Source organism: Tiliqua scincoides, chromosome 3 (assembly GCF_035046505.1).
Source record: "Tiliqua scincoides isolate rTilSci1 chromosome 3, rTilSci1.hap2, whole genome shotgun sequence".
NCBI classification, from domain to species: domain Eukaryota; kingdom Metazoa; phylum Chordata; class Lepidosauria; order Squamata; family Scincidae; genus Tiliqua; species Tiliqua scincoides.
This window is the reverse complement of record NC_089823.1, coordinates 137,104,847-137,121,110: the sequence shown is the minus strand read 5'-3', so window position 1 is coordinate 137,121,110 and position 16,264 is coordinate 137,104,847. Positions and strand designations below refer to the sequence as shown.

The 16,264-nt window shown below is 42.8% G+C and overlaps 1 protein-coding gene across 6 annotated transcripts in view; it reads left to right on the top strand.

Annotated features, from left to right (window-relative positions):
* Positions 1–16,264, top strand: part of KCNMA1 (potassium calcium-activated channel subfamily M alpha 1) — a 619,222-nt gene that overhangs the window by 38,308 nt on the left and 564,650 nt on the right. The gene's annotated exons all lie outside the window — the stretch shown is intronic.

The following is a 16,264-nucleotide window of genomic DNA, read 5'->3' as shown; positions in this document are numbered from 1 at the left end:
GCACATGGTGAAATTCAGCCTTCAGCTGTTAAAAGGTGTAAGAGTTTGCTCAGTGTTCAGCATGCCTTATATGTAAGTGCATGTTGGAATTAGGTAATGATCATTTCTTACAACAAGGCCAGATATCTTCCTCTGCTGGATCTTGGGCATTGAGTGTTCATTGTTCCTGTTCCTGTAGATGTTAAGTTGACATGTTTTCAGCTGTGTTTTAATTAATTGCTGGAAACCTTTGTGGGGCTTTTGCTATTTGAACTTATTTGCTGCTTGATAGCCACTTGCATTTGCCTTGGATGAAGACAGAGCAGGTGATCAAATGGTATAAAACCACAGCTTATTGCCTATAATAGATTACAAAATTGAGATATGGCCTTAAGCCAAGCAGGAGCAATGCAAACTTTGGGAAACTTATAGCTATGATTTACTGTCTTTTAAAATTTATTATCATGGTTGCATTCTGTCCCATCCTTCCTAAAGCTCAGGGTAGCTAGTGTATGTAGAGGCTGTTCCATTTTATCACTACAACAATCACAGGATTCTCAGTCAATTGGGACTGAGGAGATGTGGGTTCAAATCCCTGTTCATCCAATGGATGATCAAGGACCAGTCGCACACTCTCAGCCTCTACTTCCTCACAGGCTGAGAGTGTGCGACTGGTCCTTGATCACCCACTGGCTGAACAGGGATTTGAACCCACATCTCCTTAGTCCCAATTGACTGAGAATTGCAAAACTGCTACAACGGTGTTTCCCAGATTGTGGTTTGGGACCCACCCGTGGGTCACAAGCCAATTTTTAGTGAGTTGTGAAAGGTTTCTGAAATTTTTTTTTTTTTTAAACTTATTTGCAAGCACCCTTGCCCAATTTGCTAAAGAAATTGCAGCAGTGGGAAATCCAGATGGAGATGCTCTCATGACTGGAATGCTAACCTGTGGTATGAGGTCATGTTCATACCCCCAAATTAAAATGTCACATTTTCTGATTTTCTTGCATAATTGGCATGCTGTAGTAGGTCATATATGAACCCAGTTTCAGTCTTTTTGTCTGGCCTGGAAGTTTCTAACTGCAGATCTTGCTCTCCAGTTACAGAGAAAAAACCAATAGGGGTGGGGCAATAGTACATCATGATGCCCACTGCCCAGGGCATTGCCCTGCCCACTGCATGGGAAGAGGTCCATTATAGGGGTGATGTGCTGATCCCCCCTTGCATTTGGTGATGCAAACCCTAGTGACGCCTCTGGGTGATAAAACTTTTTTAAAAAAGCAACAATGATTTTAAAAGTGAAGTTGGGAAATGTTTTAAAAAAACAAATATGCAGCTTTTCTGCTTTTAAACTTGCAGAGTGGGAGATTTAAAAGTCTGTTAGCAGACAGCAGAGATTCCCAGTTTTATACCTTCTGCTTGAATCAAGACACACTTTCAGCTTTTGCAGGCTTAGATCAGGCTTTGGCTTGTCAATCCAGATTTTGCGTTTAAAATGTGAGCCGTTTGAACTGAAAATGCAACCCTTTAGCTCAGCTTCACAATTTGTGTTGCTTGTTTGCACATGAACTGAATCTGTAGTCTTAAAAAGAAAGAATTTTCCTTTCAGTTTTGGTGTTAATGATGCCTATGACTTTGGAAGTCACTCCAGTGCTAAAATTTGGTAAAAAAAAGATTGTTTGCACACTGCATCCCTTTCGCTTGGGAAAACCTTATTTCAGATTATGAAAACAGCCTTCTTTGTCTTGAAGATTTGCTGCAAAAGCATTGGCTTTCTGATGTATTTAGCAGTCAGTATGTTACACGGAGTAGATCAGGGGTGTCAAACAAGCCTGTGGGCTGAATGCAGATGCTCAGATGCTCTTTTATCCAGGTCCTGTGATAATAGGGCTCTTCCAGAGCCGCCTTTTTAGCCGCATCAGTTCTGCCAGGGCATCATTTCACAGACCACCTCTCAGCTGCTGAGCTGTGAACTGACACCTCCACAGAAGCAGAGCTGCTGAAAGGGCCTCCTGTGTATAATTGGGCTCTCCCATATATTGAAAATATGAGTAAGATTTGCACATTTTCTCTTATTTCATTTGCAGCTAGTGACATTTTCTATTTTACAACAAACTTCTTATTTCTGGATATCATCTGCTTATTGACACCACTTCCTGTTTAATGATGTCACTTCTGGCCCTCCGCAAGCACCATGAATACAATCTGCCCACTTTATGAAATAAGTTTGGCACCCCCCTCCCCAGAGTAGATAATGGCAAAACTCTTTCCATGTTAGTGACTGAGAGGATCCTTTTTGATTAACCATATGTGGGGAGCTATCAAGGGGAGAGAACAGGGCTGACTGGGGGACCAATCCGATCCAATGTTTCAGCACTGGTGTAGCTGCAATGGAGCCCTGAGGTAAGGGAACAAATGTTCCCATACCTTGAGGAGGCCTCTGGGACTGCCTCCCCAACGAAGGAAGCAGTGCATACCCTGTTGGCACAGCAGCACTGGCACTGGAAAATTGGATAGGATTGGGCCCTGGCACAGTTTCCAGAAACAGAGTTAGGGTTAGCTTGGCCTGTGCATCTAGAAGGTCTGGTAAATGAATCATGAAAGGGCAACTCATTCAGGTCAAAATGGCAGACCTCGCAGGTCTAGGATAGGGTTACCAGAAAAAATGGTTCTTTCGTTTTTAATAGGAGGCTGATTTGCAAAAATCGGTAGTTGAAGCTTTCCATTGTGTGCAAATAAACATTCTCACCTGTGAATGACTGCAGATCAAGCTGCTATTAAAAGGCTCTGTTATGGAGGCTGGTTGGAAAGCTGGGAACCTTAGCTGGAAGGAACAGGAGAAGATAACGTAACAGGGCCTGCCTAGTGTAGGGTTACCAGATGCAAAGCAAGAAAGGAGTTTTGTACCTTTAATAATTTTGTAGATGAGGGAATTATAGCAGGTGCAGCTTTTGTTATCCATGCATGACACACAGCCAAAATTCTAACTGAGACTTGGCTGTTAAATGTACAGGAGTCCCATTGCATCTGCTAACCCTTCATCTGTCTGCTGTTCATTTGCTGAGCTTCCACTCAGGTCTTTCTTCCTCTTTCCTGAGCTGATCAGGACCAAGTTCTACCAGCAGGGAGGGAGACATAGAGCAAGAGCACCAATTCACAGGACAAAGCAATCCTCCTCTTGTTGCAGTAGAGCAGGGGTGGGCAAACTTTCAACTTTAGGGATCCTGGACCTTTAACAATTGTCTAGAAGAGGGAATTTCAGCAGGTGCAGCTTGTCATCTCACAGATGACCTGCTGAAATTCCCTCTTCCATGCAATTGTTAAAGGTCCAGGATCCCTTTAGTTGAAAGTTTGCCCACCCCTGCAGTAGAGGCTGTGCATGATTGCACATATTCTGCATATTCTGATGGTCAAAATAACAGCCAGAATGAAGCAGGGTGCTAGCAGGAAATGACTATCCCAATTCTATGCTTGGGATCATTAGGAAGGGTATTGAGAACAAAACGGCTAGTATTAGAATGCCGTTGTACAAATCTATGGTAAGGCCACACCTGGAGTATTGTGTCCAGTTCTGGTTGCCGCATCTCAAAAAAGACATAGTGGAAATGGAAAAGGTGCAAAAGAGAGCGACTAAGATGATTACGGGGCTGGGGCACCTTCCTTATGAGGAAAGGCTGCGGGGTTTGGGCCTCTTCAGCCTAGAAAAGAGACGCCTGAGGGGGGACATGATTGAGACATACAAAATTATGCAGGGGATGGACAGAGTGGATAGGGAGATGCTCTTTACACTCTCACATAATACCAGAACCAGGGAACATCCACTCAAATTGAGTGTTGGGTGGGTTAGGACAGACAAAAGAAAATATTTCTTTACTCAGCGTGTGGTCGGTCTGTGGAACTCCTTGCCACAGGATGTGGTGATGGCGTCTAGCCTAGACGCCTTTAAAAGGGGATTGGACAAGTTTCTGGAGGAAAAATCCATTATGGGGTACAAGCCATGATGTGTATGCGCAACCTCCTGATTTTAGAAATGGGTTATGTCAGAATGCCAGATGCAAGGGAGGGCACCAGGATGAGGTCTCTTGTTATCTGGTGTGCTCCCTGGGGCATTTGGTGGGCCGCTGTGAGATACAGGAAGCTGGACTAGATGGGCCTATGGCCTGATCCAGTGGGGCTGTTCTTATGTTCTTATGTACTGTATAGTTGCATCTGAACTAGTGCTCACCTACCATCAGTGCCAGAACTTCACCTGGAGACATGAATTAATTAAGAAGACAGGACCTTTTGAGTCTTGAGATGATCTTTGGTTTCACCAAAGTACAGAGTGACTAGTATCTTTTGAGCATGGGCAGACTGCTTGTTACTTTCTCTTGAATATCTACAGTAGCCCCACATATCTAAGATTGAGGAGTAGGTCTTCCCATTGGATAGATGGAACTTGTATCCTTGATGCCTGCCATAGGCACACATAGCTTGATTTGATTTATATTTTGCTTTTAAACAAGCAAACAATCATCCAAGCTGTTTATGAAGCAGCTACAGCATTTGGGGCTCTTAGAAAGAAGGCGCGGGAGGGGGGGGGAAGGATATGGTTGAGATGCATGGGATGGATACAGGGATGTTCTTTTTCCTCACTCAACACCACACCAGAACCAGGGGACATAAGCTAAAATTGAATGTCAGGAGAGTTAGAACAGACAAAAGATTTTTTTCCTTAACCCAGCATGTGATTAATCTGTGGAACTCCTTGCCACAGGATGTGGTGATAGCACCTGATGCCTTTTAAAGGGAATTGGACTGATTTCTGGAGGACAAGTCTATCACAGCTTACAAGCCATGATGCAACCTCCTAATACTCTAAGTAGCCTCTCTGAATGTCGGATACAAGGTAGTGGCAACAGGATGTAGGTATTTTGTTGTCTTGAGTGTTCTCTTCGGCATCTGGTGGGCCACTGTGAGAAACAGGAAGCTGGATTAGATGGGCCTTTATGTTCTCATGCCCATTCAGTTAATTTACTGGATCCATATCAGGTCTGAAAGAGAAGTCACAGCTCAGGGAAGGAGGAGCAGTGATGGGGCAGTGAGAGAGGAATGAGAGGGGGGAGACAACTTGCACCACAAACACATTCACGTGCTCTCAGAAGTAAGTCATATGGTGTTGTATGGTTCTTAGTCCCAGGACAATGTGCATAGGATTGCAGCCCCAGCCAGTTTGGGAGATGCTTGTAGACCTCAGGAAAAGGACAGAAGCTAATATGAAGCTTTTCCCACCCAAGGCAGCTTATGGCCAACCCGAATAAAACTTGCTGTAGAATGTGAAACATGTACTTTGATTTTGAATGCATGTGTGAATAATGATTTTCTCTCTCACTGGAACTAGAAGTTAAGAAATGAACAATTCTATCTCTTATTTATATATTCATAGAAAAATGTCACTTTGGGATAGCGCAGGGCTGAGTGGATTATTATAAGCATCATTTGTAATGTAGCTGTCTTGACTATTACAAGATGAAAATATAGATTTTATCTTCCCTTTGATTCCTTCACCAGTTCGCTTATTTTGTTCAACAATGTATTTCTCTTTTTCCCCATAATCCTTCGGAAGTGTGTATTCTTTGCTTACTGACTCTTATTTCATCAAACAAAGCTAAAACTCAGACCATTAGTGTTTTTGTTGAGAGGGTTCTTTCACAGGAATGATAGTGCCCCTCTGCAGCTTACAACAGGGGTGTGGAAACCACGAGGACATGAGGTCCATGCAGAGGATCCTTTTGGGTTGTGTGTGCATATATGTGTTAAACTATAGAGATACTGATAAAGTGAGTTCGCATGTTGGATGGAGAACCTTTGCACTCAGATCAGCCGGAAACATGCATTGCTGATGTAATCTGAACACCAGATTCTTGTAGACAAAGTACTACTGAGACTTTTATTCGGTATATTTTCATGCACCTCTTTTGAATATTACAAGTCAGTCAGATGGCAGATCTCTTCTGCAGACAGTCCTGTGGAAAACCAGCTTGACTTCATGTGTTGGTTGTCTGTCCCCAATATAACAGTGGCCCAGTGTTCCCTGCTCTCTAGATAAACAATCCTAGGAGTCAGTAGAATTCCATCATTATAATCATACATAGTTTGATGCAGAAGGTTTTTTCTACTTAACCTAATGGAAAAAGCCACTTGGCAACATGATGAAGTTTAAAATGAATGGGCATTCACTCATGAGTCACCATGAGCTCCATCAACAGACAGTGTGTCATTTTCTTTTTACCTTTCCAGAGCAAAGCGAGTTGGCTAATGAGAACCAGATCCTCAACTGGAATATATCATTTGTCTTCAGAGTGCCCACTTACACAAACCTAGAATTAGATTACTCCTTGGGCATTAGGTTGAAATGATGCATAACATAAAGTGGTATGTTTCTCCCAATTTTTATTTAAGCAAAAGCAACCAGAGGAGGCTGTGATCTTGAGTGGAGTATTGGTGTGAGATACTTTTCTCTTTCTCCTCTGGCTATTTTTCTGCTCAAACCCCCCCTCCCCCCCCCAAAAAAAAACTATTTTCCCAGCCACCAGGGAAACTAAATGAGTACTGCTGATTTTTCTGCTCACAATTGTGCCCAAGCTCCTTTAACACCCAGGAAGAGTCTTGATATCTCTTCCTCCATAGGGAGCAACAGCAATTCTGAATGGGAAAAACTATCAGAAAAAATGGCAGGAAGGGAACAGCCCATTTTTGCCTGGCCCACAGGTGTACACATTTGGTCCCTGTTGCATATATAAAACATTGGGCCGAAATGGCTTAAGTAGCCCTTTCTATGCCCTAGTCCTCCACGCAAATATTGCAACCTCCTGAGGTGACTTTTGGTGAAAACAACAAGACGCAGAGAACATACATGCAACTTATAGTGCAACCCTCTGCATGTCTACTCAGAACTAAGTCCTATTGTTTGAATGGAGCTCACTCCAACGAAAGGGTGTCTTCTGTAACATGGGAAACATCAAGGATACTTGATTTTTCCCAATGGACTCCCATGGAATGCTGTATTTGTATTATTGATACTGGTATATTGGTAGAGAACGGGCAAATCAGTGCTACACGGACCCCCTCTGCTCTCTCAGGTATAGTCAGATGCATGGTGGATGCATCCATCATTACTGGGATGCACTCACCAGTCCCTGCAGCAGCCATCCCAGTGTGCGGGGAGCCCTGTGCAAGCGCCTGCAGGGTGCTGCAGGTCAGGGAAAGGGAGAGTGGAGTGATCTGCCTCCGCAAAAGTGGAAACGGAGCACGATTGCCCCACTCTCCCTTTCCCTGGCCTGGGGAGTCCTGCAGGCACTTGCGCACTGCTCCCCGCACACAGGGATGGCTGCTGCAGGGCCTGGAGGGTGCAGATCGTGCTCCGCTTCCAGTTTTGTGGAGCGGGGCGCGATCGCTCCGCTTTCACTTTTCCTGACCTGGGGAGCCCTGCCGAAGGTTGCGCAGGGCTCCCCGCACCCCCGGGAGGCTGCAGGAGGCTTGGGCAAGTGCACCCAAGCCCCTGCAGCCCCCCGAGCGATGCAATCCTGTGGATCGTGCCGCTGCCTTCCCCCGTCTCCTGGCTGCCCCTACCCCTTAAGGGGGTAGAGGCCTGGACCCACAGGCTGGGGTGTTGCAGTGCCCCTGTTTGAATACTGCTGGGTTACAGTATTCAAATGACGGAGGCTCGGAGGCCCTGAGGCTCGGAGGCAGAGCATGGAATCTATGGAGTGGTGCTTCATAGTACAGGATGGGGAGCAGAAACTGTCGAGCCCTTCCCTTGGGGATCCTGAGACCTGACAACCCAAACCGAGGTATCTTACTTAGGCACATGCCCCAGAAGTCTCTGAAGCACTGTGTGTATGTGTGTTCCTCAACAAGTGAGTCAGTGTGGAAAGGGGTCCCTGAAGGAAGAAGCCATTGCAATTGTTTGAGAACATCATAATGTAGACTTCTAGAGGGCTTTCCTGAAAGCTCATTTATTACCTTAAAGACAAGCCTATTTATTTTGGCATATCCTTGTGGCATCTGATGGAGTGAACTGCAGTCCATAAAAGTTTATGCTGAAATAAATTGGTTTGTCTTTCAGGTGTTTCAAAGTTCTTTGTTTACACTGTAGACCAATAGTGTTGATGAGTGTTATTGGAGCAGGCATAGTCTACGTGATAGCAAAAGTATTATAGAATTCAATATGCATAGTGATGTGGTTTGTCTGCTCAGTTTAAAGTGTGTTGTTCAGCTTTTTTTTTTTTTTAATTGTGAGTCCTTTGACAATCAAGTCCATAAAATGGGCAATGTTTCCGAACTGAATGAGTTAGTTAGTATAAAGAGGCATTGCACAGCAATTAACTTAACTACCTGGTAAGGACAAACTGTACCGTAGTAGTAAGTACATAAATGTAAAAGGTGTGCTCTGGAATATGTGATATATGGTTAAGCATAGGCTTTAATTTAGAAAGGGTAGGGAATGAGTAAAGGAGGTAAGGGTATTTCTTGCAAGTTGGAATTTGTTGATTTTTTAAATGCTTGCTTGAATCAAAATGTTACAGGGTATATGCTCAGGCTTGGAGTTCACTTATTACAGAACAATCTTATGCATTTATACTCGGAAGTAAGTCCCATTCTCCAGTAGGTTCCCATTACATAGGGATTGCAGCCTTGGTGAACTTTATGAATAACTCTTTTGATATTGAATTTATTATTTAAAATGACTGTTTCTTCTCCTGTTATAGTCCATTTTGTTCTTTCCAAAGCATCCTAAAGGCTGCTCAGAGAGTCCCAGTAGTTGTTTACAAGTCTTTTAAGATTACTGTTCTGTTTATTTTATTTTGAAGAATTTCTGCCCTGTTTTCTAACTATAATAGTCAAAGCAGCTTACTAAATGACAGCAAAAGAACATACTGTTGCATGCATGTTGTGTATAATTAAAACAGACAAGAGAGCAGCACACAGAAACACAACATCAACAAATAACATTCTGTTCATGTGTTGGCATCGGAACTTGGGTAGGTTTATATGGGAGGAGGTGATTTTTAAGCTATCTTGGCTACAGGCTGTTTAGGGCTTTAAAGGTCAAGACCAGTGCATTGAATTCTGCCTGGTAATTAATGAAGATGGTACAATAAAATAGAGTGATGTGATTCAGTTTATGGACCTCAGTTAAAACTGAGGCCAACCCAAAAGGAAAGAACTTGAGCTTAGTTTGTGGGGGAGAGGGGGATACAGAGAGCAAAACTGGCTTATTTTTCTGGCTCCTCTGTTATGTTACTGTCACCAGTTTTGTACATCAGTGATGGCAGTCTTCCTGCCAGCCACTAGCTGGCAGTTGCCATTTCCCTCACACAGTGCCCCTGAAAACACCCTTATGTCATCAGCTGGGGGATTTCAATGTTTTCCAGAATAGTCTCTGGAAACAATGGTGCATTATGACGTAGTACTGTTTCCAGAAGCATTCTGGGAGGAAGAAAACAGCGGCCACCAACTGTTGTCCAGTGAGAAGTCTGTGGTTGCTGTCACTACTGGTGATGTCTTTCCTTGAATATTTTGTTCCTCATTTTGCACCGCACAGAATGGCCTCATCCCCCATTTTTGCCAGTAGTAAATGGTACAGTAAAAATTGGGGAGGGGGGTGGATTTCAGTTTAACACTAGCTAAACCCTGGCAGCTGCATTTTGCCCTGGTTAAAGTTACCAGATTGAATCTCTGCCCAATTGAATTCGAAGACTATGTAGAACACTTATACTCCTTCAGTCTGGGGGAAAGGGTGTGTGAAGTCAGTTACACTGCAGCAGTCTAATGTACATGCAGCTAAAGTATGGAAGACTGAGTCTAAGCTTTCTTTTCTATGAGTCATGTACTGTATGTAAATTTTTGACAAATATTAAAGGAACATATTTCTAAATGGTTTTCATACAATATCCTAAGTATTTGTGTTCTAGTTCCCCATGAGGAAGTGTCTTCTGGGCTCAGAATCTATTGGAGCTTAATAAATTGACAGTGCAATCCTATGCATGTTTACTGAGAAGTAAGTCTCATTGCATTCAGTGGTGCTTACTCCCTTATAATTATGTTTAAGATTGCATCCTATGCTGTAGTGTGCGTTTGGAGATTCCTCTCCTCCTCTTCTTTTACTGACTACTTCATTTCCACCACCCTTATTTTGTACCCTACAACAGGTCTCTGCAACAGGTCATCCTCTGCAAGGTGGTTCCTTAATAGACATTTGGTATGAAAGGTGATCCCTACAGACAGAAATTTTTGAAATGCTCTGGGTTGACATTTTAATGAGTAGAAATGCAAGTTGAAAGTTGCAGTGAAAAGCCTGGAAGACTCGAGAGCAGAGAAAAATTACTCCCTCAGATTTTGGAAGATGGGTATCTTTCTGTGATAGTTCTGTTCCTTTGATTTCATATTGTGTTGTGCCATACACTGTCCCAATCAATTTAAACACACAAACAACATCCCCTATCTGGATGTGATTGTGTTGAGTCGGATCTCCATGTAGTACCTAGGGTACATTTCCTAATTTTTTATAACTGTATGTTATTAAAAATATTTATATACTGCTTTAACAAAACAAGTTCACAAAGCAGTTTACAGAGAAAAGTCAAATAACTGATCCCCTGTCTAGGCTCACAACCTAGAAGGATAAAGAAGAAACAACAGCAAACAGCCTCTAGAAAAGACATTGTGCTGAGATGAAGAGGTATAGTTACTCTCCCTGTTGAATATCAGACCCCAACACATACTCCAGCTATATCCCCTGTCTATACCAGAAGAAAGTCTCTTGAGAATCTATAGACATGTTGCATTAACATCTTTGCCCACCTCACAGGTGTACACATTTGGTCCCTGTTGCAAATATGCAACATTGGGCAGAAATAGCTTCTTAAGATTGGGCTATACGTGAGTTAAAGAAAAACCAGACATGCACGCACAAATTCTGCCCCAAAGGAGAAAACCATATCTGTTGCTGCAAATTTCAACTAAATCAAGAAGCTTGGCAGTCACCAATATTACTGTAACTTTTAAATGCCTTTAGAGTTTTTTTCTCTCTCCATGCTCCTTCTCATTCTCTCTTTAAATACTCTCCATTAACCCAAAGTTTACCCCCTGCCAACAGTGCTTTTCTCCCATTTTTCCCTTTCCTACCACTTTACCTTTGCATATATTTAAACTCCTGTTACGAGCTGACCTCTTCAGTGATTCTCATACTGAGTTTCTTCCTGAACTTTCCCTTGAGCATCTAGTCTCTTAGGGTTAAACACCAGATGAGCTGAATCCTACTTGAGTTCTTTTCCAGGTGCTGGGGATGGCCTTCTTCCAAGCTGGGACCACGGCATGTGGAAGGAGGGTTAAGTATTTCAGTGATAGCACCTAGCTTTTGACCACATGACAAGTTTTCTGAAGTCTGCTTAACACTGCTGTTGTAGATTGGTTACGGTGCAATTCCTTACTTGTTTACCCAGAAGTCCAATGGGGCTTACTCCACAGAAAGTGTGTTTAGGATTGCAGCCCTGATTTCCTCCCCACTTACATTGATGCAGCTATTTGCACATTTTGATATATTGTTTCAACAGATTCGGATGCTCTTCTGAGTGGAAGAAAAGGAAAGGCTGCTAAAAAGTACTGCATAAATGTGAATCAGATCCTTCTGTGTGTCCCTCCCATGCCATTTTCCCCACTGAAAATTATTGCCCCCCCCCCAGCTATTTGCTGCAAGCAGCCATATCAGGTGAAAGTTTTAGTGGGAAAACATCTGAGGAGCAAAAGGTTAATATCCCCTGCCCTCCCCCCATGTTGATGTCCCAATCTGGATTGCATGGCCCACAACAGCTGCTGTTAGTTTAAAAAAAGGCAAAACCCAAGTGGGTGATAGTATAATGTAATATCTGTAGACAGCTTCACATGAGGGTCAATACTCCCAAACAAATCATCCTGTTACAACTTTGTTTGAGTTAATTCTGGCAGCACGTGGGGATAGCAGGTGCTAATTTCATGACCCATCCAGTTTAAAAGCTAACCGAGTAAAGTAGATGGGGAGCATGCAGCAAACAGTGAGTTTGTTTAATAATAATACTTGGCATTTATATAGCACTTTCTGAGTGTGCAGAGGACTTATGCCTCATCTTGATGTTGTCCTTGCAATGCTCTGTAAAGTAAGTAGCATATTCCATGTGTTTCAGCTGAGGCTGATTGGCAATGTCTTGCCAAATGCCATCTAGTGAGTTCATGGCAGAGATAAGATTCAAATCAGGGAAGTCCCTATTTACAGCTCTGTTACTTAGCCAGTGCACTTTATCAGTTTTCTAATCCATATTCTCAACATCTCAGTTTAGTTGGTTGCCCTGACTGGAAACCTGAAGCTACTGCTTCATCACAGTGTTTATGATGGTGAGAGCAAAGAGTCAACATCTGCCCCATTTTCTGCAGCTGATGGTGAAAATTAGAGGGAGGTTAAAAAGGATAGCTATCCAAACTACTTTTTTCTCTCTCTGGTTAACTCACAGCTTGAAGATTAACTTAGCTGTGTCACACACCACCTGAATCTGAGCCAAAGCAGGATTTGACTCTGGTGTAAAGGGAAGACAGGTGACACATCCCCCCTCTGCAATTGCCGGGACTCTTGTTTCTGTAATTCCCTCTTTAAAATTCCACAAAGCATACAGTCCCACTGGGTCTGCTTTCAGCCTATCACCACTAGCAGTAAGAATTGTTAGTTAGTAGCAGGAATGGGGAAATGATTAATCCCCTCCATGTCCTCCCATCTGTGCCTTATCTTGACATATCCAGCAGCTCCTGTATGAAATGCTGCTACTCCTGCTGTAAGGGAGAAAAATTGTGGCCTTTGTGTACTACAGGGATTGCTAACCTGTGTTAATCTGCAAAATGATGAATGTCTGCCTGTCAGTCAAAAGCACTGCATTTATTGTCCTAATTTAAGAACATTGTAATCCTATACAGCTGACTGCATGCCCTCTTGTTTTAAATAAGATCTAAGTAGCCAAGCTTTCTAGAAACTGTGTGGTTTAGGATATCTAGACCAATACAACTTAATTTGCAGCGATGCTTTCCCAAAAGTCATTGGATGCTTTAAAAAGACTGATAAAAGACTCTTTTAACTCTTGTAGTTTTAATATAGCATTATTCAGATTGGGGACCTTACTAATTATATCTCTACTATGTAGGGTTATAAATAAGTTGACTGGCACGGGAGCAGTTGCCATCCTTGTTCTTTTACACTCCACTGATTTCATTTATAGGGAGAATTCACAATGCTACAGCTTGAATTGTGGAACGAGAACACTTCTTATTATCTCTCAGCTGTTTTGGGTTGCAACTTAACAGGTTTCAGCTTTGTGGGAAGGTGTCTTTGTCAGGAGATTCAGGATGGAAATAGATTTGATACTGCACATGGGGCTTTTGTGATAAGACAGCCTGTGTCAAATTCTCCCATGCTTCCTGTACCATACAGTCATCCTCCCAGTACAGGTACATTTCCCTGAAACTTGCTGCTCCCATCGCTGACTGTTGCTGGTGAGGAAATGTAGGGAACTGACTTGGATAAATTTGACAAAATTACAATGGGTGGAAGTGTTTAAGATGACACAAGGTTGCTGTTTTCAGTGGCAGCCCAGTGTCAAAGGCTGTATATAGTTCTTTCCTAATGTATTAAAATCGTTCTGCCACCAAAACTTGATATGCTTCCTTAGGTCTGTAGAGAGGTCATGATCTCTCCTTCTGTATACTCTTGTCCTTCATGAGGAAGGACTGTTTCCTGTCACCTTGATAGCTATAGTATATGTGATATCTGACACTTTCCTGTGGCAGTTTTAATTTATTACTCTTAGATGTCCTGGTATAACTTCCAGTGACTCTGATGGTATGTATACCTTTTTGAATGAAAAAGCAAAGATCCAGGTTTCATAGCATGTTCTAAGATGCAACCCCTTAATTTTGTCAGTCTCCGATTTGTTTGAATGTCTGAAAAATAAGTGACAGGTTAAACTCGGTTGAAAGCAAGAAAACTCTTCCCTTTGATAATCAGAGACTCTTGACTCTGTCTCGAGATGAGTGACTGTTATGGATATGTATGAGCAGGATTTGCGATTGATCAAGAAATTAAACTGGAAACAGTTGAGTAGGGAGACCTTTGCACTCTTCCGTAACTCCTAGATACTTGATTGAGACTTGTATGAAAGATAATCCCAGTGGATTGTGGATAATCATTGAATTGCCCACTTTATTTCCCAGACAATTTGCATGAGATGCTGGAATCCTGCAGAGATTTCCAGAAACATACTGTACCTGGAATTGCTTTCATTTGTAGTTGGTTTCAAATGGGTTCCTGCTCTTTTGCCAAACATCAGAAGCAGGCAGGTAAAACAGTTTTTTAAGCTTCCTAAGTGCAGCTCTCCCCAAAGAGCAGGACAGGTGCAAGAGCTCATGCCTGAACCAGCTGATGCATGCATTTTACTGCTCATGCAAATGCTCCATGAATGTGAGCAGTGCAGCACCAGTGAAGGAGTATGCAGATGAACACAGTTCCCTAAGCAGCAGGTGCTACAAAACCAGAAATTCCTCCCTACTCATGGAAGTGGATTTTGAACCTCTGTGACCATGTAGTGTGACATTGCAAGTTACCAAATGCAGTTAGGTAATGGCTGAACCGATTGTACAGGTACACTTTCCTGGGACATTCCTATGCTTCTCTTTTGACTTTTACTGCTAGAATGATACAAATGTAGATGCAAACCTGAGAAGGATTTGCAAATTTAGAGACTAGAGATAATTCAGCAGTAAAACACAGGCTATGGATGCAGAATGTCCTGGATGCAATCTCTAGCTAAAAGGACGTCAGAAAACAAAGCTAGGAAAGTCATCTTTCTCTCACTAAGAGACAAGTTACTGCCTGCCAGAGCAGATTGTCCTGGGCTAGACAGTCTAATGGTCTGATTTAGTGTGTGTGTGTTTGTAGTCATAATGCAAACATTGATTTAGGGAGGGAATCACCCTGCTAGAGAAGCAGGGAGACTTTAATTTGTATGCAACTTTAAATAAGACATTGGTCACAGATTGTGCATGCATTTTCTCTTCTGTCATTTGCAGCTAATGAGCTTCTATGTGAGAACAAAGTGCTCATTTGTGGTCATCATCTGCTTAATGATGTCACACTCTACCCCTGGGGGCTAGGGGATAAGAATAGGCCCTCAGTTTGGCTGTACTTGTCTTAAGAGGTGACTAAACAACCACTGGGTAGATGGGACTCCTTAGCCTGGGAAGGCAGCTCATCTGAGAGAAGGACAACTCTGATCCCAAACCTCCACTGCCTTGTGGCTACATCCAGTTATGGAAAAGACTTCAGGAGTCAACCTCGAGGCAAAATCTGGAGCCGGAGTCCCTGAGGCAGTTCATGGCTGAACACAGTCATGTTCTGGCAACTCCTGCGACGCCGCTGGAACCAACCGTATTGGCCTCTGCCTTTCTATTGGACCATTTCAGCGACGTGGAAAAGGGGGGATTTGCTGCATGGGTAACAGTCTGTCCTCCATATCTACTTTACCCAGGCTTCGCGCACTGGAGAGGACACTGTTCCAGAACCACTATTCACAGCGCGATACCATAGTCTTCCGAGATGCCAACAACTCTGCTTAATGATGTCACTTCTGGCCCTGAGCAGGCACCATGATTGCTAACTTCGGTCCTCTGTTTGAAATGAGTTTGACATCCCTGCTCTAAAAGAGCCATCCTCATGTACATCTATGGTACTAGGTAATAACAGTGAAAATCTGAAATGACTTTGTTCCCTTTCAAACCTGCATATTAGCAGCAGTTCTAGTTATACCTGACTTTAAACTCTGGTCAGCCACCATCAAGCAAAATGCAGCTACTTTCATCTGCCCAGAGAGGGTTAAATTTGTTATTAGCTTAGAGTTCAAATACCTCAAAGAAGTGAAATGAGGCATGTCCTGTTCACCCCAGCATAGCATCATTTCTAGTGGCTGTTTCTAGCGGCTGTTTTCTAGTGGTGTTTCTTCTGCATCTTTTTTTTTTGGGGGGTGAGCACTTTTGGGGTCAGGGATCCATTTGCTATGTAATCCATTTTGAGAAGTTTTTGGTGAAAATTGATATATAAATATTCTTAATTTTATAATTAATAATACAAAAAGGGGCCTCTCATGCTGTCTCTGACCTTCTTAGAGTGCTCTGTACAAAGTGAAGATGGTGCTGGCGTTGGTTGGGGCAGTGGAACCTTTGCTTGCGTTTG